The sequence below is a fragment of the Tinamus guttatus genome, unplaced genomic scaffold (genome assembly GCF_059628265.1).
Source record: "Tinamus guttatus ecotype Peru unplaced genomic scaffold, ASM5962826v1 Tinamus_guttatus_pri_ptg000601l, whole genome shotgun sequence".
Taxonomy (NCBI): Eukaryota; Metazoa; Chordata; class Aves; order Tinamiformes; family Tinamidae; genus Tinamus; species Tinamus guttatus.
The window spans coordinates 2,929,420-2,956,406 of record NW_028289135.1 but is presented as its reverse complement, the minus strand read 5'-3'; the positions used below and the strand labels follow the sequence as shown (position 1 = coordinate 2,956,406).

The following is a 26,987-nucleotide window of genomic DNA, read 5'->3' as shown; positions in this document are numbered from 1 at the left end:
CCATAAGAGTGTTTTGATTCTACCAGAGGTCCACAAGTTTCTCAGAGCAAATCCTTCTCCTTTTTGATCCAAATCAGAACACCTTGGATGGTGTCAAAGTGAGAATTTTGAGGCAGGCTGCAATTTTTGGTATTCTTTTTGCGACATTGGTGCCTACAATTTTGCACGATTAGCATGCCTTCTCTTTAACATTTTCAATTCCTTACTGCAAAAATAAGGTGCATTTGTGCATACTCTTTACTGCCTATTTTCTTTCTTTATCCTGAAAATAAGGGTTGTTTACCTTTTCTTCTTTTAGTGAAATAGTTCTATTTTTACAATAACCTATCATCAGTATTCTCTCTCTTCTGTTTCTGTGCAGATGAGATGGAATAAACATAAGCAGCATCTACTAACGCCTGAATGTTGAAGGATGAATATTTTCCCTAGGCCACTGCAATTAAACCAATGTTGTTATTTCTTATCTTTTGTCATGAACGTGGCCAAGGGCTCTCACTGAAATCAGCACCACAGTGCTATCCTGCAGGGAACAGGCTTTGCCCCACCAGCCTTAGCGCAACACATGTGTGCACGCACAATCCGCACAGAGCAGAAATACATTTTCCTTGGCAGAAGGGGCATTAAGTCCGCTCTGACACCGCAGTCCTAACGTGATCCTGAGCACAGGAGGGCTCTCTGCCGACAGCCCCAGCTGTGTTTGTGCTTTCCAGGCTGGACGCCGATCACCGCGGCAGCGCCATTTTGCTGGCAGCTCCGACCTGTCCCCTCCAATAATTCAGCTCGCCTTAAAGTGGCTGCCCTGAGCTTTGCTCGGCACTAAGCACCACGCGGAACTGTCACCCTGAGAGGCAGATGGAGGAAAGCAGAACTGCTGGGCCTGTTTGATTCTCTTCGAGTTTCCTGAGCTCTTGTTTTGGAGGGGGCATCTGCCCAGCACTCTGATGTGGGGGACACGAAGAGCCTTTATTCTCAGGGAAGCAGTAGGGGCAGCAGGAACAGGAGTGGCTCATTAGTGGCTTTGGGGCCATGTATCACCTATTTAAACCTCCAAGAAAACATTCCTGCCCTTTTCATCTCTGGTTGGAAGTATTGAGAGGTGTTTTTGCACAGTCTAACACAGTGTTCTTGCACGCAAGAGAAAATAAAGAATTGCACATGTCACATCTGTACCTAAATTAATATCTGTGCTGCCATGAAATGCCTTGAAGTATCATCACTGTTAGATATGTCAGATATGTTTTCTCAGGGTCATCATGAATAACTGTAGCTGGTCCCAGATTCCTGCACAGGGAATCTAGTCCTAGTTGACTTGTTCTGTCCCATGCTCCCATCCTATAGCGTTGATCCACATCTGCTGCTTGTTTTTAAAAATTAGACTTCATTGGAGGAGAAAGGTGAACATAAAATTTCTTTGCTACACACTGAAAAAGAACTAGTTCAGAAATCTGTCATCCACTGCGGAAGTGCATTTTGCAGGGACCACAGCTGAATAAACCCCCTGTCCTTGCCATCACAAGGAAACTGCACAACAAACTCCCATCACACAGCAGATGTGAAAATGGTGAGAAAAACAACGTTCAGAATCTAGGAAGAACTTGGTAACAAGCGAGGACCGAAGGAGGGATACTGCCATTTACTGCCTGACGTTTATTGCCTTATTTAGGGACCACAAGGCAGACAAATGCATAGTCTTAAAAAAAAAAAAAAAAAAAAAAAACGCAGAACTGGGATTTCAGCAAGGCCCAACGGAGGGCAAGGTGCTATACCTGCATTCTGATGTAGAAATGTTCCACACATCCTGACTACAACCACACAATATGAAACAGAAATTAGGACATGAGTAGGACATGAGTGTCTTCAGACTCTTGTAGGAGAGTCTTGGGTAATTTTCTTTACCTAGGGCTCTGTTGCAGCAGATGTGCAGACAAGTGACAGCAGACCACAGTGCACAATAGTTACCATCAGCAGGGGAGAGAAGTTTTGGGCATACGAGCTGTCTTTTACAGACAAAAAAGGGCAGTAAGGAAATGCCCAAAAACCAACCCAAATCAGAAAGCCTACACAAAGCAGCATCACACAGACTTGTTGGCTTCAAGTCAGAAGCAATATATAGCCAGACCTCTTCAAATGTGTATAAATGTACTGTCTGTACACCTAGTAGCCAGTTCTGGAAATAAATGCCAGGTGATCTTGTATGACAAAAAAAGTAGGCAGGACTTTCCTTCTTAAGATATCTCTGAAAATCCTACTTGTCAGTAGCTCCATCAGATGTGAGGGTCTAGGTAAGACACCCGAGCCAGTAGTTCAGAAAGAAAAATAAATATTACCATTTACCTTTTATGTGGAATTTCAAACAAAGACATCAAAAAAAAAATACAGACAGAAAAGGAAGGATTAGTTTGCTACCAGTGACCTCAGAAGGCCACAACATGCAGGAATTACCTCCCTTCACTCAAAACTCTCACCCTTGGGTTGCCTGTGCTACCTGAGTTGGCGCTGTGTGACCCTCTACGGCTGTTGAAAGAGAGGTTGGGCACATGGGGAGACAGGCTTTCCCCTCCCCAGGGGGAACAACTGCAGGACTTACTGTTGCAAAGCTACCCCAGCATCCACTTAAAATAGCACATCACTAAACAACAGGCTTCAAGAAAGAGTTTAAGCCCAAACTGCAAATTAAGCTACAACTAATGGCTTGGGGTTAAGGAAGAAACTGGCTTATGTTTGAGCTGACATCTTATATAACACATGAAATATGGGACTATTGAGATTCACATGACAGGATTTTGAGGTACTACCACGACTAAAAACAAACAAACAAAAAAAGTAGGAGTTACCAATAGGATTTATATAGGATACCATGCTATAAACCCCAGCTACTCCAGGAGAAGGCACACTGCTCTCCTCCTCTGTTCCCAAGACAAACAGTTGGAAAACTTGCATTGAAAAAAAAACATATAAATAAAATCCATCTCATGATACTTTAACTTTCTTCACCATAATGATGCTAACCCTCTGCTTGTGTCCAGCTGTTTCACAGCTCTACCCTTAAGCATCCCAGGGCTAGAAACTGAGGCTATTTTTGGAAGGAAAACAGATAAGTGAATCCACATGCCAATTGGTTCTCTCATTAATTCTTGGCTGCATCCTACTTTATATATTCCAGTCTACCAAATTTAATTAGTTTCCACTAACAGACATTTCTAAACAATGTGTTCCAATGGTATTTTATAAGCTGCATTGCTGGCCATACCCACTTGTCATCTCTCAAAACTGAATGATTGTTTATCCTTTCAGCACTGTCATTAGGGGTTATGTTCAAAGAGACGCCAGCTCTACCAGTCCTGAGCACTGCAGCACTCGGATTCTAGGCTGTTCCCTTCAGGCTCGCTTTTGGGAGGCCACTCTGTTTAACCTTGCTGATGCCTTTAGTGCTTGGAGAGAAAAAAGCACCTCAGAGTGCCAGCTGCTAAGCAGGGAAGCACGCGAATAAGGCTCATCGCTGTCCAGTTTTCAATGCTGAAGTTCAAAAGAGATTTGGACCAAGCATAAGTAATGAAAATGACCATAAGTAAGTCTAGGAAATATGTCATGCAAAAAAGGATGCAATAAGCAGCGTTCCTTAATCTAGTGGAGATGAACACTGAGGGGGATAACCATCAGTGCTAGCATGTATCAGGAAGCTGCAAGGAACAGTAACAAAGCACTTTTTATGTCTAAGGAGAACTTGAGTCTTCAATAACAGACTTGAATTACAGAAAAGGAGATCACAAAATATATATATATTATTTATACACACACACACACACACATATATATATAACAGATGGCAAAGCACTAGCACTAATTGCTTGGGAGAGCCAGGGAACCTCCATCTGTGGGGTTTTCAGGTCAGGAAACATCTGTCACAAATAACTGAGACACAATTCTTAAGGCTGAAGTCAGCAAGATACCTGAAGATGTGTTCTTGTTGAGATCCCAACAAGAACATGTCCTCCTGAAATCCTTTGTCACCAGACTTTCTAGGATTTCTTAGCCAAGAAACTTACAGGAGGTCTTTGCTATTTATAAGCCATGAGACAAAGACAACATTTTCTTTCATCTTCATTTTAGCCTTTCAAGCGTGTTATTCCAACACAGAAAAGACATTCAGAGTCATCTAAAATACAGTTGACATGAAGAGAAAGAACTTCCCCCTTTAATGAAGTATCATGATAGACACATATGGAATTTGTTTATTGTTCTGAAATGAAGGAACTTTGACATATTCAAGACATACTATATAACACCGTTTTGAAATAAGGCATAATCCTCTTTACCAACCTTTTATTTCACTATACTCTGTTGCTGACATACCACTGCAGCATTCCTCAGCTGAAGCTCACTACTTCTGTGCAAACAGCAAAAGACAGTCTCTAAATTACCCTTCATCCCACTCACTCACTGTCTTATGTACTTCAAATATCCCTTTTAACTTTAAAGCTAACCAAGGGCACAGACCTGGAAGACGTTGACTTACTGCTGCACTCAATTAAACAGACAGCAGTTTAAGAAAATCTTCGTCTCTTAGGATCCTATTTTAGCTTTGGTCAATAGCTTTGAGCAAAGGAAGCTATTTCCATAATTTTTAATTGACCATATAAGAACATTTGGCTACCATTTAGCTACATAATTTCAGGAGACATTTATTTTAGTTCCCATGAAGAACAAGTTTATTTTATAAGAACTATTTGTCATCATTTGAAAACATCTGAAAAGATCGTTACAGTTATGACAGAACCTTGTTTGCTACATACTACATACTTATATTCATGGCTCTTTATCTCTGCTCCTTATTGATACGTGGGAAGATGGTTACTGTTCCACAAACTGCTGGATAGTTATATAAGAAAGTTTCTCTTCAGCTAGTTCAGCTAGAAAAGAGCATTTGTCCTGCCCCATAATCTTGCAAACAACCCAAAAAATATCCGAAGGGTCTAAAATAGGATTTTCAGATTTGGTTTTACACAGAGATTAGATGTGTAAAACCAGATTTGTAGTCCTTAGAGCTTTTTCTTATCTGCTAGATGCTTCCAGAGCCAGTTAATCTTCCCAGTGCTCATTTTCTTAAAATCTTAAAGTTTCCATGGTGATTGAAGTATTTCTGCATACCCAGTCTCAATGGTATTTTGCTTCATTACCTATTTTGTAAGAACTAAAGATTCTCAGAATCACATCCAAAGGTCCATCTAGCATCGTGTCTCCAACTGCACGCTGTAGCAGGCCTATAGAGAGAAGACTAAGAAAGAGGGCACACAATGATCCTTTATCTCGGGGCTGGTTGCCAGACTCAACACATATCGAAGACTTTCTGAACAAGATAGTACTCCTAGATCACTGCCTTTTTTTTAAAAAAAAAAAAAAAAAAAAAAAAGAAATCTATCCACAAGAAATTTCTTTGTTCTCTTTTCTGAGGCTATCTATGCTTTTGGTTTCTAAAACATTCTATGAAAAATAAATCTCAGAATGGAATTATGAGTTACATATGCACATAACCCCTCTATTAATTTTACCCTTAAAGTCTGATGACTTTGCCCATGGTTCCCCAATTTTATACTGTGAATATAATGAAGCATTCCTCTGTCATTTTGCCTGTCCTCTAATAATTTAGACCTCTTTGTGTTCAACCTGCACTACTCATTTTCCAAGACAGAAATTTCTATCAGCTAAGGCAATGCTGCAAGGCCTGGGAAGCCTGAAGTCTGACTGGGAGCATGAATACACAACTGAAATATTAGGCTGTCCAGTGTAAGCAAGAAGTCTCTACAGCCCAAGGACTAGCATCGGCCTCTTGCAAAACTGTTTGCAGAGGAACATGCAGACCAGTCAACATCCAAACACACGCAACAGAATCACAAAATGGTTGAGGCTGGAAGGGACCCTCTAGTCCTCTAGTCTGAGAACCCACCATCCACATTTCAAACCTCTTGCTTCAGAGCAGGTTTAGTTTAGTTCCCACTCCAAGTAAAAGAGTGGTTTCCCATCCAACCAAACCAAGGCAGTCTGAAGCCTGCCTGAGGAACAGCTGGGCAAACCGAAATCCTGGCTTTCAAACATCCTTCAGAGTCTGAAGCTACTTTTAATTCCCACTTCACTTCATTACAATGCAGATAGATTTTTGCCCCTGATTCTCATCTTATTCAAAGTTAAAGCAATGACAATCTGAAGAGTGCAAGAGATTAGCAGACAATGTGATAGCAGAATGAAATGTTTGAGGACTCTCTGTGATGGTACAGCAGTTCAGTGGACCATTTCCAAAGAATCGAGGTGCTGTAAGTCAGGAATACAAGTCCTCCTTTCTCAAGAATAGGGCATTACTGCTCCACGGGGGAACACTGAAGATGGACATGGACTGTACCGATTACCCCCTGAACTCTATGGATCTCACTAATACATACAGTGCGACGCAACTATAAACACTATAGACAGAAGGTATTAAAAAAAAAGAAAAAAGAAAAAAAGAATGCTGAAACTAGTGCTTATAAATAAATCAAATACGTAATAAATTAAAGTATATATAATCAAAGAAATTAAATACACATAATCAAAATACTAAACAATATTTAGGGTTGTACTAACCTGTTCACGCTAAACCACAACAGTTTTCCTAAGTCTTCATCCTACAAAGTTAATACCAAGGAAAAAGATGGAAGGCTCACAGGAAGTTTTGCCTTCCACAGTCACAACAGGAATTTTCCCTGCCTCTCCTCCTTCCACCACCCAAGAGTGAAGAGAGGGCCCCAAAACCACAGGCAGCCTTTGCTCAGGCTGATCTCTTTAGTTATTTGCATTCTAAATGTTTTACCTAGTTATAAGCACTCTTCTCACCACGACAACTAAATACAGGGCAGTACCTTTTCCCACAGTGGTTTTACCTCACCAAATCCCCAGAAGGTAAGAAATGCTTCTTTGAAAAATGGGAGCTGAAATACAGCGTGCATTAAATGACAAAGCCGTACATGGAATTTGTGCTGAAACCCTTATTATAGTCTAAAGTGCCCCAAATTACCAAACGAACCTAAGGCATACAATATCCAAACACCACAGCAACGATTTGAAGACATGTTTGATGTCAGAAGCTGCTGCACACGACATTCACAATTTACCATCTCTTTCCTTTCAGTATGAGACCAGCACACGTCGAGTGGAGGAGGAGAGAAAGGAAAACTGGTTTTCTAAATAGCCCTGACTAGCAAGGCCATGGAGAGCAGTGTCTGAATAGCTTCTCACAAGGCACTGGCAAGCAGATTCTGTGTCACTCCACGAGCTCCGCATTTTTCCTCATCAGTCTAAACCAGCTATGACCCAGAAAATTGCTGCACCCCTTAATGCATAACATTTCAGACTTTAATGTACAGATTGTTAGAGCTGCGGCAAAGTTAAGAGCCAGATAGCTTTTAAATTACAAGTACAGACAAGTTTCAGCTGTTATAAATCAAATAAAAACAAACCTGACACACTGGCAGATAATGAGTTTTCTCCTTTAGCTCACATTGAATTTGAAAGTATTCATTTAGGCTTTGAACAAAAGTGGAATTCTCAGAAGTTCCAGAGAGGCCGCAACCCCAAGCTTCTTATCTACGTTTACATTTTAACATGGAAAAGTCTAGGCTGTATGTGAAACTTCTTGCCTGAAGGACACCAACCCAAGCCTCACACAGACGTGGAGAATTAGCTTCAAGCAGAATTTCTGTTTTGTGGGGCATCCACAGCAGCCCCATCGCTAACACCTTGCCTTACGTGCAAGGCGTTCTCTCAGCCTTAGTAACATGAGTAACCAAGTGCTGATTAACGGGCACAAGCTGCAGGGCTCAGAGGTTTCATGAGGATGCAGGCTCAGTAACCTCAAGATTCAGCAGGCAGAGCAGTAAGGAGGAAGGGGACAAGGTCCCACCAGGAGCCCATGGCAAGCGTCCAGAGGGAGGCATCAGGGCACGCAGGTGGGCGATTCATCTTACAAGCGACTCGGTCAGCGCTGGGAAAACGTTGCTTTCCCATGTTCCTTTCTCATTACCGGCCAGCAGCTGCTATAAGGCTGCATGACTCTCCCAGCTGTTCCTTCTACACGGCACGTGAAGACGATCCAGATAAAGCCGCGCCGCAATTCCCCGCAACGCCACCACCCTGCAAGCAAAGCAAGGGTTATTTGCTACCATCAGCTCCCAGGAGGCCAAAACCTAGGGGGGAACCCAATCACAGTAGATGCACACACAGAAAAGCAACTCCTACCCCAGTGAGCTATAATCCAAACAAATGACAGCCAAGAGATAAATGGAGAAAACAAAGCGGCAGATACACAATATAGGTCAAAATGATCAAACATAGTTTCAGTATGCCAGCAACTTAATCTGCACTGCTCTTCATCTGACACTTCTGAAAATATTAAGTATTCATAGCAATGTTTCAATAGTAAGAACTTTTTGTATTTGTATTTTACATTGCCGCATAGGCAAGTTACTTCCATAATTTACTAAATGCTGTAGTAATTAAATTTTAACATGGATACCAGTTGCTGAAATAATGCGCAGTTTGCAATATGTGACAAGCCCTTACTCATCTCCATAAAACTGCATTAAAATAATGATGTAATTGTATATAGTATTTACCCATATAGACCTTACACCTTCAGATTTGCTGAATCTGTAATTTGTTTCAAACACTGTAAGGGTTTTTTATTTTAATGCGTCAGCCATTTTTTTTTTGACACATAAAATCTGTTTTAATCAATTCACAATGCAAAATAAGCAATGACTGGCTGGCTGTTTGCTTTTCATGATGCCTTCTGTTGTAGGTATCAAATTTCCAATCACACCACTGAGATGCCTGTATTTCCCATACAACTTAAGAGCAAAAATAATTTGAAATAACATTGAAATATACATTAGAAGAGAAAGAAAAAAAATAAAAACACACATAAGTTGATTGCTGGGGCACTTTGATATCAGCATTATTTTGTAAGCGATCCTGACAGTGCTGTCACTACATACAAAATTGTACAGATATAAAAAAAAACATATCCTGCTGACTCTAGGCTGAATCTGCATTAAAAGATATGTACAAATACACAGCACAATGACATTTTTCTATTCCAAGTTAAATTCTTCTCTTAGAAAGATCATTCAAAAATGCAATACAGCTCTTGCTCTTCTTGGAGATGGGTGAGAAGGAACTTTGGGGAAGGTTCACACAGATGAACAACTCTCAGCAAAACACAGGCATTTCAACTGAAAAGGAATCAAGCCCAACCCACGACATTCCTTTCCTTGCTCCAAAAATCTCTAAGCCAAAGTCTTTTGATTTTCTCCAAATGAATGGAATTTCCAAATATGAATTGGAAGATGGGCCTATCAGCTAATACAACAAATAAATAAAAGCAATGTTCTACAGTGAACTGCATTAAAGCTGTGTGATATCAGTCATTTTATAAAGCAAGTTTTAAGTATTCTACAAGGAATTAAAACACGAGAAGGGCTTTTACATTCTTTACATCAAAGACTTTGCAACTAAAGGAACAGGCAGGTTGTTTTTTTTGTTGTTGTTGTTGTTTTATTTTGGGTTGTTTAAAAAAAACACTATTCATGCACATATTGTGGATCTAAAATTCTATGTTCCAGTTGTCAAAGAACAGACTCTTTTGTTACGTCCTACCCTAAATATTCAGAAAATATAATCCTGAAACACACTGTCTGAAACTTTTTTTTAATATATATATTGAAAGTCCAAAATGATTATAGATAAGGGGTGTTCTACAAAGGTTTTTACATTTAATATTAAAAAAAATGTGTAAAAATGGACAATAAAGCAGCATAAATCAAAGGCTAAGAAACACTAGTGGTAGGTATGGAGTTGCTTTAAGATGAAGTTTGAAAGAAAGCAGCACAGATTTTATAATATGGAATATATTAAATTGCACAAAGTCCCAATGACTATTCTGTGTTAAGAAATAAGCTTGCAGTTTCAGTTAAGTCACCAGCTAGACATCAGCATAACCAAAACTAAAATGCAATTACACAACATTATCTTCATTCTGCAGCACGGCATACTGATAAAAATGCATCAAACACTCCCTCTCTTTTTACAGAATGAATACAGAGAACTATAAAGAAATATAAATAAACAACTCTAAACTGATTCCCCTGAAAAGTTCAGTGAGAAATGCTACAAGGAAACTTGAAGCTTTTCTCTAGAAACAAAAAGGGAGAAAGTAGAGCAAGGAAGTCTTGGTGCTAATGGAGCTGAAAGCAGAGCATCCTTTTATTATGGATAAGGACTGGGAGGCCAGAATATGTGTTTAATAAAAAATATATATTTTTATACATATATATATATTTTTTTTCTTAGTCCCTATGCTTCCCTTCGTGAGTTTCCACAACAGTGTTTAATGTTTTGTCATATGTCTCACACTTAATATCTCAAATATACACACCCACTAATCTCCTCTTTCCCTGTTCTCCCTTTTTTTTGTTCTCCCTTATCTTTGATGCCCTGCAGATATTAAAACTTCACCTTTGAATTGATTCCCTTTTCCAGCACTTTGAATAAGTAGATGCAAAACAAAAAGGGTTTTAAATCTATTAAGGATGCTAGCTTAGTTTGTTCTAGACACTTCTCCCAGTTTCCATCATCCATCACTGTTGTAGCTTCTAGGAGTCATTGTTGTCCTTCACCCAGCAGAGATCATATTCTAAAAAGAAACAATAAGCGAGAACAGTTTACGACATTTGAGGTTTGTTCTCAGGCTCTTTTGTCTCCCCATAAATCAAAATCAACTCACTGATTTCTAAATTTGGTCGGATCCAGTGATTTCACCAGTTCAAGAAAGAAGAATTCAAGGACAAAAGACGCAATGCCTCTTGACCACAGAGTAACTGCTGACTGTTAATAAATAGTGTCTTAAGTCCCTTCTCTTTGAACTTGGCCTTACAACCCAGCTGCTTCTCCTCAGCAGCTTCTAGGCACCCTCACCACAGTTTCTCCCACCTCTATTTCTGTCACGCGTTCTCCATCACAGCTAGCAGCTTAATCTACTTGCTTTCTTGAAAGCAATTCAGGTTTCTTTGAATTTCTGAAGGATTTACAGGGTTGCAAGTACCCAGCTTCTGACTGTTTCCTAAATAGCATCCTCAACCTTTCTTTCTCAGGACAGCTTTTGGTACCAATGCATTACATAGGGGGAACACAAAATAACTGAAACCATTTGGCCACAGTGACAACTGTAGTTTGATCTCACAGCTCTGGGGGAGATGAAAGGGACAGGCTGCCAAGTAAGAGCTTTCAGTGCCCCCTCCCCTTTTCTCATCCCAAGGGAGCCGTATCACAAGTACACTTAGTTCAAGGGATCCCAAATTCCAAAACATTAAATATTTCCTGACATATCTGCGAGAGATATCAAATTTGGTAAAAAATTTGTAAATGTATGGGTTTCAAAATACTGTGAAAAGGAAAGTTCTGTACAGAAACGGGTTCTCAAGCTGCAGTGTAACAAAGGTTACATTAACTGCAGACGAGCCACCTCTGCTACATCGAGTTGAACTTGATGCCAGCAGCTTCACAGCTGCGCCACGTACTGCACTGCACAGCGCTGCCTTCTGCCATAACCCTGCTCGGAAGCAGAACCTTGTTCCGTTCCCTGCGCACACGTTCCCACCTGCTCAGATTCCACTCTCAGGCCTGAATTGCTCCACTGTGCCAAAGCAAGAAGCACCTTCCCGGGACTGGAACTACAACCCAGGGGTGCCAAACTGTCCCAGGCAGCCTTTACCTTTAAATATTTTCCAAGTCTCCCCAAAAACATTCTTAGCCATTTGAGTGATTATGCTTTCACAATTTGCATATGCCAGCTGTGTAGCAGCAAACGCAGAGGGCCCAGGCATCCCTCTAACATAACACAAGTGCTACAGCGCTCAACTTCCAAGAGCTGCCAGGCAGTTAGGATCTCTCTCTGACACAGATCGATACCAGTGCACCATGACGGTGCACAGAGAGCTCCCTCCCCATTCAATCTGTTAGGGAGGCTTCTAGACCCAATGAAAGCAGCAGTGTTGACAGGTTCAGGCTTGGAACTTCCCAAACTCCACCAGCAGAAAAAAACATACAGAAGAAAACATGAAACAGGCAACCAGAGATGTTATTTGGAGCATGGTCAGGAACAGCAAACGACTCAGAAGTCCAACACCCTATAAACAAAATGTTCTAAAAGTTCCTGAAAATTCTCTTTTTTTCTTTTTTCTTTTTGTTCAATCATCCATCAAAATTTTTTACAGAATTTATTGCAGCAATATCAACAGCTGAAGTATCTTTTAGGAGGAAAACAATGAAGAATTGCTTGATTTTCTTACAGGGACCTCACAAAGCAACCTATCAGTCTGCTCTGCACTGGAAAAGCTGAAATGAAGAAAGAAATGGGCACACACAAGCCTCACCATCATAAGCACTGGTGGGTCTCATAAGTCTCCCTAAACACGGAAATGCTTTTGAGATGTCCTCAAATCCTGCAGTTTTTAAGCAAAACATTTGACAAAGCAGAAGAAGAAACAAGAATGTATTCAGAAACAATCAAGAATGGATAAGGACTGGGAAAAGAACCTGTTCTTAGTCCACAGTGGGGTTTGTTTGTTTGTTTTTAAACGCACCTCCAGCGCTTCACGGCAGGAGAATTCTGCCTGCGGCTGTGGCCGACACGCTGACGTCGCACACTGCCCGTCCACCTCCCAACAGCAGCCCTACACTGCTGCTGCACGAGGTCGGACAAACAGCTCCATTTCCTTCTGCTTCTAGGTCCTCTCTCTGTAAACTCTGGATTGCAGTAACTGCTCCACAGGGGCCTCATTAGGCTTAATTAACACCTGCATGAGATTTTCAGATAAAAGCACTGCTATAATTACGCAATATTAACTGCTTTTTGTACAAGAATTTCTGTATTATCCCTTTCCTAATTTGATCTCTTCTTAGAAGTTAATGCCCTTTTATTCTTTTACAGGACTCTCTTCCCTATAAAAGACTGTATTACCCCCTGGAGTCACCTCTTAATCTTCTCCTTTCCAAAGACAAAGCCCAGTCTTTTATTCTCCTATTAGAACAAAGGAGATCTGGCAGTCTTTTATTATTATTATTATTTTCTTCGCCCCATTACTTTGTCCCTACCTTCCTCTCTTTTACATACACACATTTCATCTTTTTCTCATTTATGATCTTCATTTCATCCTGGCTATGCAGCTGTCCTCATTGCCCCAGTCCCAGCATTGAAGTTGTCCAAGCGCTTTGGGCGCAAAAATTGCCCCCCAAAAAACTAAACCCCTGGCAAGGTTGCACAGAAGGATGTTGGCACAGGTCACCACAGAGAAGACCAAAAGGTTTTTTACGCAATCTCCAGTCCTAAAACTCCACATGAGTGAGTTCAGCAAAGCAGTTAGGCACGAGACAATATCTCACTGACCTCCTGGATGTCCTCCTGGAAGGAGTTCCCAGAGGAAGAGCAGCCACCACTCAACAGCAGCAGCTGCAAAGCAGTTTAATCTCCCTCTGCTTTCTCCTACTGCAGCAGCACACAGACCCACAGGAAAGCATCTTGCGTGTCTGAGTCAAGTACAACAGAGTAAGGCAACTTTCCTAGTCTCTGTGCTTAGCATGGCTAAATTTTAACATTTTAAAAACAGGACCACTGCCTTCTTCCAGCAAATGTTGGCACCCACATAACAGCCTGAGCCTGCAACATCGCACTGCCTCCAGCAACCTCTCCACCTGCTCATCAAAGCTTCCTCTGGCTGGAAATCAAAGCTGCCAGACCATTATATCTGCTGACAGAGAGCCAGGTGAGAATGACAGCCAGAATGGAAGGGGAAAGAGGAGCAGAGATTGACAGAACTTGAGCTCCAGAGACAAGAGTAGAAGCACCCGCTGGAAATACAGCCCTGGGTGACAGAGGTCCAGCCTTTGCCACACACTCCTGAAAGGCTTCTGAAAAGCAGGGGCTCCAGAAAGGACATGGGATTTACAATTTCAGTATGAAGCCACAGAAAAAAATCAGGACATTTTCCAAGTGTAATCCTATGGGAGGTTCCAGAGTTGCTACTTGAAAGACTTGGGTTCTACTTTCAGGCCTGCAGCTGAGCTCTCCACCAATCTCCTGCAGGCATAGAACATAAATACATTAATGCCTACTCTTTTCCATAGCATATGTTGACTACAAATTAAAATACTGTAAAAAATGTTCCTGCCAGTATACAGTTTCACAGTAACTAATGCATACCTTTCACATGAGTCATGATTAAATAATATTGCTACAGTAGTGAATTTTGCTGTGAATTTCACACTATGACAGTACACTTGCAACACCTCCGTAGATCTATATACACTCTAAAAAGGTGTTCTAACATAACAAAATAAACACTGTGGTCCAGCAGGTCACCTTCATTCTGTCCAGCAACTTCCTCTGCTATTGAAACTGCTGAAGCAGTGTGTCTTTGAAATACTGAGATAGGACTGAATAGATGCAGAAAAGCAATTTTTATTATTTTTATTTATTTTTTACAAACAAATTCCTCCTACAAATGCAACAGAAAACTGGCTGCTTTCCTATCCCACACCCATGCAGCCATTTCTTTTTTTCTTTTTTTTCTTTTTTTTTTTTTTCCTCTCCTTTCTTTATAACTTTCCATTAACCGGACAGCTTGAGGAGAACTGTGGTAAAATATGCAGATCAGACAGATGGTATTTGCTGCTCTTTTATCATTCCTGCTGCTCAGTGGTTTTTAAAAACTATAGTAATTCTTTACTTGAAAACTCACAAATGAATCCTGCATTCCACTAAAAATTTGTCTTATCCATTTATTTTAATAGTGGAATAATTTCTACTTGCAGAAAGCACCAGAACCTTCAAACCAGGGAAGAAACAATACTAGAATTGTAACAACAAAAACAAGAAACCTGAAATAGCTGACTGGCATTCTTTGCTTTTAAATTTCTCCTCAAAAGGTGAGGAGAAATCTTTCTCCTACTGTATTTCAGTGGCTCTGAGTAGATTCAGCCCTCTACATTTCACAGCTGGAGCAGTAGAGCAGGTACAATTTCTTCTTCCTTTCAGCTCTCTTCATGATATCCTTACCCTAATTGTTGTCTTAACACTTCCTTCGAAGTGCATTCCTCCCTACCCCCAGTGTTTCTCTCTACAGAATTATAGTTTAAGAATATTTATTTAATATAGAAATAACTAAACAAATGACTTGAGATACTCTCCTCCTGGATGACATGTATTCCATACCATATACTGAAAACTGTTCATCCAACTTACACTCCTCTTCCTGTTATAGAGAGGTGTTAAGATAAGAAGTGAAGTTAAAATGTAGGAAAAATGTCACTAGTTCGTTACAGAATAATGAAGTCAAATCTATTTTAAATCTTCTGAGATATCCTTATTTGATGTCTGTTTTGCTAGAAACTGAGTTAATCACTGTTCAAACTGTAATTTAGACAGTGGTCATTTCTAAGCCAGACAGTCCGTAGTGACAGAAAATATGCAAAAACTATCATGGTATTTACTACAGGCTTCACATTTCAACACATATCTTCTTCCAAACAATAAGCTCCTGTCACATTAGTTTTCCATCAAAGGTGTCACTTGCAACTCATTTTGTGCTACAGGACAAGCTGACACATTGTGTAAAGGTCAAGTGGAAAAATGTCCCTTCCATTACATCAACGTCATAAATTGGTAAAGGTCACTCCACACAATTCTTAGTACAGAAAATAATTTTGTTGTGATATACATGCTAAAAAAAAAAAAAAAAGAACTTTTCATGTTGTGATAAACCAGGACAAAATGAATTACTGTCATATCTTTGCAACCTATACAACCCAATTAGAACAACCTAACCTATAGCTTGCACTTAAGAATCCCAGAATTGTTGAGGTTGGAAGGGACCTCTATAGATCATCCAGTCCAAACCCCTGCTCCAGCAGGGACACCCAGAGCACGTGGCACAGGGCGGCATCCAGGCGGGTTTGGAAGATCTCCAGAGAAGGAGACTCCACAACCTCTCTGGGCAGCCTGTTCCAGGGCTTTGGCACCCTCACAGGAAAGTTCTACAGCATTACAATCCATAAGTTACACAAGGACAACTTTTCTGCAAAACACAAAAATTAAAATCTCAGCATTTATGGTTAATAATACCTTATAATTCTGAAGCTCCAATCACAGGAAGCTGGGTTTTACAATCTTTAATTACAACTCTGAATATGGTTACAAGTGAAGATACATCCTTTTTACAGACGGCTCGCTCTTCTGAAGAGGAGCGTGAGGAAACTCACCCACAGTTTGAAAAGGTAGGCAAGATCACACAGACTAACATAAAAAAATACAAGGTGTTTCCTTTTTGTAAAGCTCCCTTTCCTCTGTAAGGAATTATTCTTTCACATCAAACCTTCTACTTGATTCTCCAAAAATATCACTCTGTCCGGAATATCACGGTAAGTCCTGAAATGTGAAATGGATGTGTACAAATACAGAAGCCAGAATTATGGCAATTTAGTGGTTGAGAAGCAGGTATAAGGCTACGCAAGGAACAACCTGATTTACACAGATGCACACATGATTCTCATCATCACAGGAGGCCTGAATTACACTATGAAGAATGGGAAGAAAATTTTTTAGGCTCACCCAGTCTAATTACAGCAATCCAAAATTACACACAATTCAGTATACTCTCAGTCTCCCATTATTAATGAAAGATTAAAACTGAACACCGTTTAAATTGTGCATGGTGTTCACATCTAACATTATCAAGACAAGTTTGGAAGATGCTTTCCAGCTTCAGGGGATAGTAATAGAAAGATGTTACACAGTGGATTCTAAAAAACACAAAACTCAAGGACTCCTCATGGCGTTGTGCAGTCAGTGCAGAATGCACTGATTATAAGCACCAAGCTTCTGAATTTGTTGCAAAACTGCTTAGGTCTTGCTAGGTCTCCCAGATGTCAGCTGAATATAACCAAAAGATAATGTGTATCCTGAGCAGACTCCTTTAGATTCAACTACGGCCAAACAACTTTTGAAAGAAAGGAATGAAAACTAAACAAGATCACTGTAACTCAATCTGTATGCCACAGCCTAGGCATCAACCTCCAGAACGAGTCCAATGGAAGCTTTATCACCATTAACAGCAGAACAGAGCTATCCTGCGGGAAATTACTGTAAAACAGACAGCACAGGTACTCTGGAAGCCACATTCCTCTCTTTCACAGCATTAGTGCCTCATTAAAACAAAATAACGTGGCAGAGCATGCCAACATATAGCTCCTTTCCTAGGTTTGCACTTCCCGCGTGAGGCGAAGCCTGGAAGTCGGCTGAGGCCAAGGGACAGGGTGGCTTTCCTCACAGACCTCTTCACCGCCACTTCAGCTGCTACATTAAAAAATGGGAGTGATGTTTGTTTTACCCTCTGGCATGTTTTCTAAATGTGTCAAATTCAACTAGTTATTCAAAGATACTCAATAACAAAAAAGCATAATGGCATTGGAGGTTTCTCCTCCGACGAATACTGTGAATGATGGCAGCTCTGTAACATGAGGTTGCAAGCAGCTGCAGCGAAGCACATCCACAAGCCAGATTAAAACCTCAGTGATTTTTGTTTTCTAGCTGTTCTTGGAAACTTCATCAAATAAATATATCACTGTGCAAAGAAAATTCACCCTTGGCTAGATTTCTCCGTGATGCCTAAATGAAGGCTCAAGAATCCATACTTAATAACCTAAATATTCTGAAGTCCTCTGAACTCTAATTATTGCGATCTCCACTACTTGCAGACCAGAGTGGTCATGAAAGCCTAGCTCTGGGAAGAAAAATGATGGATTTTTTTTTTTTTTTGGAAGGACTGGAAACATGAGTTTGCACACCATATCTACACCTTCACAAGGGCAATCCAGCAGGGCACGAATGCACACACCAAACAACATCTGCATGTTACACTAAAAGAGAATCTTTTTAAAGGCTCCATGAACTTGAGGCTGTAACTTGCAACCCTTAATGCCATTGTGTTATAGAAAACATTCGAAAATAACTTGAACTTAAGTTCATAATATGAACTTAAGGAAAAATTTTTTAATAGTGAGGGTGACAGAGCGCTGGAACAGGCTGCCCAGAGAGGTTGTGGAGTCTCCTTCTCTGGAGATCTTCAAAACCCGCCTGGATGCAGTCCTGTGCCACGTGCTCTAGGTGACCCTGCTGGAGGAGGGGGCTTGGACTAGATGATCTCTAGAGGTCCCTTCCAACCTTGAGCATTCTGTGATTCTATAAAGACTCAAAATTCCACTCTGCAAAGTTTTTAAAACATTTCATATTTTTTAAAACTGATTTGAGCAGAAGTTGCAATCATGGCAGAATGTTAAAGTGTGCAGAGCACAACAACAAAGTGCTTGAAAACAGATTTTCAGAGTTGTGTACCTGGTCCTTAGAAAATGAAATGCAATAAAATACATGCATAAAGTTTCAAAGAACGTTATCCTTTCAGAAAATTTCTATAAAATACCAAGGTATACAGCTACATTGTCTCTTACCAAATTATATCTGTTACTGACTTTTGTAAATGATCAAAAGCTTTTTTTTTTTTTTTTTTGGAAATATATAGGTTTCTGTAGAACCTTATTGTTTTACATTCAGCAAGATTTCTCCTTGATGCTGCTACTGTCTCAATGCTATCACTCTGGTTTATATTCACGCTTTTCCTCCACTTTCATTAGACAAGATATTTAATACAAATCTCTCAAGAGAAAGATCTTGTATAAGTAGCATAAAACAGTTTCTTCTGTAATTCAAACATTGCTGGCGACTTCATTCAGTCTCACATATCTTTCTCTGGAATTCAAATGAATCAGCACTTTTGTTTCTACTTAACTTGAAATTTTAAATTACTTTTTTTCCTAAGGCCAAAAAAATAGATATTTTGATGTTAAGATATGCTCTAATAGCAAGGCTTCTTCTCTTTTGGTGGCTTGGCTTTATTTTCTTCATATACGAACAAGGCATTATCATATTTGTCTAAACTCATTAAAGATGAGCCCTCGCTGCTAACCTAGGATCTAGATTTCCTCAGTTTGGAATGAGGTTAAAAACTTGCTTTTCTCTACAGCAGCTGGCTGTGGGGCTCTCATTGGGCCAAGGATTTCCAACTACACTGCCCAAGTTACGTGAAGAAGAAAGAAATCTTAAACACCAGTCCCCATGCAGAGGATGGGGACCAACGGCACCTGCACCAGGATTCCAGCTGAATCCTAGAGCCGCACGTGGGCAGTCACAGCAGGGCTAAAGCAGAGAGCTCTGAGGACGGTAGCGGCTTTAGCTCCAGGCAGCAGTTTGGAAAGGAAGAAATGAAGACCTTTGTGCAAGCTTTTGAAGACAGATACAGCGAGATGAATCACAGAATCATCACAGAATGCTTAAGGTTGGAAAGGACCTCTAGAGGTCATCTACTCCAACCCCCTGCACACGCAGGGTCACCTAGAGCGCATGGCACAGGACTGCGTCCAAGCGGGTTTGGAAGATCTCCAGAGAAGGAGACTCCACAACCTCTCTGGGCAGCCTGTTCCAGGGCTCTGTCACCCTCACTATTAAAAAATTTTTCCTTAAGTTCCTGTGGAACTTTTGGTGCTTCAGTTTCCGGCCATTACCTCTAGTCCTATCAGCGGCCACCAGTGAAAAGAGGCCAGCACCATCCTCCTCACTCCCTCCCTTGAGGTACTTATAGCCACTGATCAGATCCCCTCTCAGCCTTTTCTTCTCCAGGCTGAACAGGCCCAGCTCCCTCAGCCTCTCCTCATAGGGCAGATGTTCCAGGCCCCTGATCATCCTTGTAGCCCTGCGCTGGACTCTCTCCAGCAGCTCCACATCCCTCTTGTACTGTGAGGCCCAGAACTGGACACAATACTCCAGATGTGGCCTCACCAGGGCTGAGTAGAGGGGCAGGATCACCTCCCTCCACCTGCTGGAGACGCTCTTCTTAATGCACCCCAGGATCCCATTGGCCTTCTTGGCCACGAGGGCACACTGCTGCCTCATGGGCAACTTGTCGTCCACCATGACACCCAGGTCCCTCTGCAGAGCTGCTCTCCAGAAGGTCAGTCCCCAGCCTGTACTGGTGTCTGGGGTTATTCCTCCCCAGGTGCAGGACCTTGCACTTGAATGCAAGATGTGTCTATGGCTCCATACAGCTGCTCCATCTCCAATGCTCAGGGCGGCCTGAGCTTCTATACAACACAAGAGAGCCAAGGGTAACTTTAACCTATTCCTGTTTCTGCTAAAATTCTTGCTCTGCAATCACACATAAAGGCCTGAAACTTCAGGAAGCAATGGGGGGACTTCATTCAGTGCCGAGGAAAACCTACAAAATCAAGCCTAAAGTATACATAAGCTGCAGAAAAAAAATGGTGCAGGTACACACTGCCATCTCCCAAGTTCATTCAGTAGCTTCCAGAGGGCACAGATCCAAGCAGGAGAATTTCATTTTGATGCAAGTGGATACAGTGCATGAGGCTCCTCCCTTCCATGCTACAGAGCACAGCGGCCACACTTCCAAGCACGCCTGTCCGCAGGCTGCTGGCGCACATCTGCAAATGCAGGAATACAGGGAAACACCACCTGGTAAGAAAAGGGCACTGCCTTCCCAGTCTGCTGAAAATTAACTTACTGAGAGGGCAGAGCAGGAAGATGCACCTTGTCATCATGCCTCTATCCTGACTGCAGACTGCTGGGTGACGACAGAGCAACCATTTTTCTCCAGCCCTGAGCCTGCAGAACAGAGACCAGTTATCCCCGGCAAGCAGAGCAGCAGGCTGCTAACATGCACCACCACCTGCTAGGAGCACCAACAGCGACAAGCAGATTCGAATGCTGCTCACCAGCCCGGTGCGCTCACTGGCTGCACCAACGCTTCACCCGGGCACAGGAGAGAGGAGGGGACAGAAGTCACTCACCAAGCCTGCCCCTAAAACACAGGCGCAGGGAGGAAAGCTGCAGGGAGATGCCCTGAGGGTGAGAGCATGGGAGGTCAGAGCAGGAAGCATAGGAAAGCAATGCTGGCCCACCGAGCAGGCACCGGAGCTCCTCACAGCACGCACTGCGGGCAGCAGGAGCTCTTGGTGCCCGAACCTCGACAAACAAGAGCCTCCCCTAAACAAGGACTGAAACCCAGCTTTGGCAGGAGCATCACCTGAGCTTGAGGGTTGCACAAAGACCACGCACAGCTTCTCTGGATCTCTCTTCTGCAGGAAGGTTTGGGTCATTGCTTTAAACCACATCGCCTAGAAGGAGCGGCTGGTACGTTTGTGCCCTTGCCCTGGCCTCTTCTGTCTGCTCACCGGGAAGCTGAGATGATAGGCTTGTATGTGCTATACATCACTTCTAAAAGGACCTCCAACAGTCAGAGTCAATTGGTCTGCAGATGGAAGTTGAACCAATCTAGTAGTTCACGTTGTTCTCTTGATTTTTTCCAAAGGTTATGCAAGGTGCTCTGGCACAGGTAGACTTTCAGATTGCCAACTATGGCTGCAGAAACCTTTTCCTCGCTTTTCAAAGGGTATTTCAGGAAATTCTGCACCACAAATAATATTCAGATTTATTCCTTTTAACTAGCTATATGAAACAACATGTGCTGTTATAATATGACAGGTAAATATTTAAAACTAAAGATGGCCTTTGGTAACTGGCCTTGGCAGACATACAGAGAAGATTATCCTTCTAATGGGAAAGAAATAATGTATTAGAAAAGTTTTAAAAAGAAGGATCTTTCCTTCCATTTCCTGAGAGAAGTAACAAAACATTACTGAGCATGCAAGGCTCAGTAAAACAGAAAAACCTACACCATTTTTCAGGTCAGCCAGCAGAGCACCTATATATAAGCACTGCCTAAATATTTTGAAAGAGGGAGGAGGAAAGAGAGAAACATCTCACATACAATAACAGACAGGTTCAACCAACATGCCGAGTTGCCCATATGTCACATGGGAGGGAGAGAGTGTGTCAGTAGCACATATACACCATAGAAACCACACAGCAGCATCAACCCTGGGGTCTTAATTATAAAACAAAAAGAGATATCTTTGATAATAGCATAAACGCAGTGCACAGCATGGAGAATGACGATGAGTTGTTCTTTTGTCAGGTTTCATCCTTCTAATTTGCAGCTGCATGATTTGTTCTGAAAACATCCAAAAGAAAAAAAAATGCAGAAATCTTACCAATAAACAACAGCATCTCACTGGACCCTGTGTATCCCTTGTTACGGGTTTTGGGAGCTTGTGCAACTACTGCAAAGCACCAACCTGACATTTTTACAGAAAATTTTACAGAAACAACTGTCACAAGTTTCCTTTCAAGTTACATTGCTTAGAGGCTACCATTCTTTAAGGCAAAATTACTAGAAAAACATTTACTCAGTAGTGCTTATTACATATTGACATTATACTGTACTGTTACAAACATCAAGTTCAAACCTTGGTCTCCTTGGTGCTTTCACTTCCCCCGCGTCAGGAACAAGCGCTTTCCTGGAAACGACAGCTAGCACCTCCTTGCAATGTGCCTTTTAAAGGTTTGTTTATGCAGGGACAAAAACTGAACACAGAACTGTCTGCAACTCAGACGCTGCAATTCTAGTAATTAAGGCAGCTGCACCTATTCCAAGACTAGGGACATTAGGACGGTACATAAATATTGCAGGTATAGCACATGATGACAAAAAATAAGCTCTACAGAGATCCATCCATTTATAAACAGATCTTAGTCTGCTGAGGCCCTTTTGCCCAGGTACTGTCCTGCAGCATTAAACAAGACACATCGGCGTGATGCAATGGGTGCTTCGTAGGCTGCTGAATGCCATTAAAAAAAAGAGGGGAAAGGGGTGGGCTGTGTGTACTCTTTACCAACTCTGATACCATTCCTCAAGAAGGTGGATGAACTCTGGACAGCTTCTAGCAATCCGAACATTAAAGCTTCTTCCCCAACGACTATTTCTCCAGTGGGCTGCTGCTAGTGAGGAAATATCCAGCAGCACTAGGAAACGCCAGAGAGGTGCATGAATTAACATCAGTTTTGATGCTGCTGCTCTAAGCTTGGCCTTCAGCCCCAGCAAGTATTTATTCAAAGCATGTTAATGTGCAAGAGCAGAAGGAATTTGATGTCCCTTTTCTCCACCATTTTGATTAGTGGTCATTTCTACAGCCTTTGTATTGCCCCAAGATGATGTGAGATGTTTGCAAACCAGTACTTTTTACTACTTTTACTATCATTATCCCTCCACCAGCTACCTATATGCCAGCTAAAGGCTTGCACATGCCAAAGGCAGCACAAGGGAGCAACGGGGAGGGCATACATGCATATGGATACGGGGCTACAGCTGAAGATGGGTGGTCAGGTTCGGGTGTGCAGAGGGAAAGGACAGCAGAAAAACCTCAGGAGGAGGGAAAAGTCAATTGACTTGAGGCAATTCCACTTTGCAGATGAATTTGACAAGTGATGGAAGGCCCAAGGAGGTCTCCCATGAAAGCAGCCTATTAGGAATTCAACGAGACACCCAGTAATCAGCAAGAAGCACGATCAGGTGCCCGCAGAGAACTCAGACCGTAAGTCTTGTGTGTTTGCATTCACCTAGTAGACAGTAGACAGCATCTTTTTAACCCCCAGTTACACAGAAGCCACATGACCAGGCCATCTATGAGTTGACGTCCGTGCTCACTCATCTATTAAGCAGGCAATAATTATAAAGAGCAGGTGCCTCCCAACCCCTTAAAAAGTCTATGTCTTAAGTACAAGAGCAGTAAAATCAGTTTCTAACAGTTGGTTTAATTAACAGTCATATTGCCTCCAGGGTTCATACTGCTGGTAGGATACAATTCTCTTTTACATGGAGTTAATGTTTCTGAAAGCAAGAGAAAGAGTAAGTCTGTCGAATATAAAACTGGGGTAAGTGTTTTTGCAAGCGACAATTGAGCAGATGGGCTGGGTAGCAGGAGAACCGTGTCACTGGGTTAGTAGTGTCCAGACCATGTATCAACACTTCTCTTGAGTCACACCTATCACAATTTTATACTTCAGCATTACAATTCAGCCAGCAGGGTATTAAATTATGAACAATTGCTGATTTTATCCCTATTTTTTTGTTGCTGGTTTGCTTGTAAAAGACTAGCCAGGCTGTCTGGGAAGCAGCTTGGCTGCATCACGGATGAAGAAATAGAGTCCTACAATCCTAGAAGACGTAGCCTGTGCTGTCAGTTTTAGACAGCAGATGGCTGGCAGCAGAGAAAGCTTCCAAACGTGCAGTATGCCAAAACTTCAGCAATTTTCTTTTTGTCAAGCAGCTTCCAGAAACACAAATGTAGCTGAACAGTTTAACGTTGGCCAAGATGAAAATAAGAGAGCATAGCAGAATCCCACCAAATACTATTGTTTCCTAAAAATATTTAGGCCACGCAGTCTAAGCAAGATACAGAATGACTAAAGCAGCTTCCGCTTCAATATTGCCTAAGGAATTAATCATACAGAAAACACAACTGAATTTTCCATGCATGGGCATAACCAGACCCACAGCAAGAAGATCCTGTTCTGCCTCCAAGACACACCCTAACAGGATGGAAACTGAATAAAAAGACCACAACGGGTGTCTAGCTAAGAAGCACGGGGGATAGTGAACACATCAGAAGTATTTTGCTGAATATGCATGTACATTTTCCATACATGTAATGAGCGCCCACAGCAGGTAAAGTATTCAGGAACATTGCTGCTTGTAAACACTGGCCGTAACCATATTCTTTTAGGACTATAACAAAAACTAATCTGTCAAGTAGACAGCTAAAAATTTAACCCTGGGATAAGGAGTTTCAGACCTCTAAATGAAGACTGGATCAACTCCTGTTGCAGTTTTGTGATAAAAATTAGTACCAACTGGATAAGGCTGACACAGACTACATACAATGCAAAGGGGATCTTGTTACTGTTGCTACTAGACAGAGCCAAGACGAAGCACCTGGATTGTGGTATCTTAGTCTCAGCCGACACCCAGCACTAACTGACTATGGACAAAAAAAAAGTTCATTCTTTTCATTTCAAACCAGGCTCTTAAACAGCAAAGCCCAGACATGCTGGAAAGGTTGCAAGGCTAGAGTTGTTTCTGTTTTGTTACAAGAAAAAAAGTCAGTCTCATTTATACATACGCATTCGCTTTCCTTTACCGTGCAAAATGTTTTCTGAAGGCTATTTGAGCTGCTGGAAAAAGATGCTATGAACAAGACCCATGTAAAGAAAAATCTTATGAGAATTTGCACAAGCCCTAAACATTTAAATTGGCAAGCTATAAAGATAATGAAACCCAAAAAATAAAGACTTACCTGCAGATCACAGAAAGTCTCTACAAGTTTATGCCAGGATAAGGCTCCAAAAGTATCAAAAGAAAAGCCTATTCATCCCAAACCCAGTTTCAACTCAGCAGCCTGCGACTGCAAATTACGATCTCCCAATAACATCTGCCTCTTGTGCCACAGATCTACCCCTCCAGTGTCCGTCACCTTTTATTTTCATTGACAGACTCCCTTATTTTATGCCTTGCGAAACATACAGCTATGTTTAAGAATTTTACTCCCACTGATCCATTACATTCTGAAAGTACCGTCCCAAGCAACTTGCTCTTTTCTCTCAGAGAGCAAGAATAGATAAAGCCTCTAGACACAGCCTCTCAAATTCACTGTCCTTTCTCAGAAAAGGACTTCCCTTCACTTCTATGTCCTACTATAACATTCATCTGTCAAGTAAACATTTCAGTTCAAACTAATACAAGCACAGTTAAGCTGGGATTCTATCCAACCCCATCTGCAAGCTCTGCCAGGAAGAAAAAAAAAATCATCAAATCATGTGCTTAAAAGATCAAATTGGTGCAAATGTTTAAGAGCTACAACTAGAAATTGTACTTAACTAAGCAATTTCAATTTAAACTGCAAAGAGAATTTTAAAAACACCAAAGAACTACACAAGTAGCAGTGCGGCCTGGATTTGGGGTTAACACATAATGCAGCTTTTGCAAGAACTACTGTAAGAAGTCCAGTTCTCTTTGCTGAAATGGGCCAGGTTTTCCATGGCAAGTGCTGCCATTTCTGCATGCAGCCAGCAGGCTGGACAGATGAGGCGCTGTCCTGATCTACTAGATCAGCTCCGTTGGGGAATTCTGATTTTGAATGCAATCCATTTGTACAGGGAAGCTATTATTCTCCATCAGCTGCAAGCAGTAAGTGGGTACGTTCACATCCTGTATGCAAGAAATTAGAAGAAAAAAAAAACCACACACACACACACAAACCCACAAAGCAGTAACTCTGTAAGAAAGCGAGCGTGCAAGTGATTAGGGGAGTCCAGGCACAAAGCTCAGTGCTGACCCTTTATTGCTAATCTGTCTGCCCCTCACAGTAGGTGAGCTTAAGGCGTTCAAGAACCAAGAGAAAGAAGAAGAAAAAGATAATAAACTATTTAGGCATGAGATCTGTACTTGCAAAATATACGGCTATATTGCTTCCACTGCAAGGCAAAGTTGCAGGCACACAAATATGCTGCCTTTTTTTTCCCCCCTCCCTGTATTCAGCAGTATGTTTAACCTTGGAGCTGTCAAGCTCCATCATGAATAATGAGCCATGACAACATTCCAAGTGATCCTTTGAGAACAGACCAATTTTTACTATATTCTATACAAGGCAAAAGGCTGTTATTGTATTCCCATGGCATTGTATCTGCTTTGAAAATATACGGTAATGTGGCCATCAAGAGGAGACTGCAAGTAAATACCGAAACAAATAGGCCACTTCACTGCATTCCATCATATAGACCTGCAGAACAAGCAATAAAAACATGTAAAATCCTAATGTTTCACATTTAAAATTAAACAGGGACCCAGAGGGAGATTGGTCTCGCTGAAGATACATTTGACACA

At 41.5% G+C, this 26,987-nt stretch overlaps 1 protein-coding gene across 1 annotated transcript in view; it reads right to left on the bottom strand.

The window, feature by feature from the left end:
• DISC1 (DISC1 scaffold protein) overlaps positions 1-26,987 on the bottom strand; it is a 169,892-nt gene that overhangs the window by 133,061 nt on the left and 9,844 nt on the right. The gene's annotated exons all lie outside the window — the stretch shown is intronic.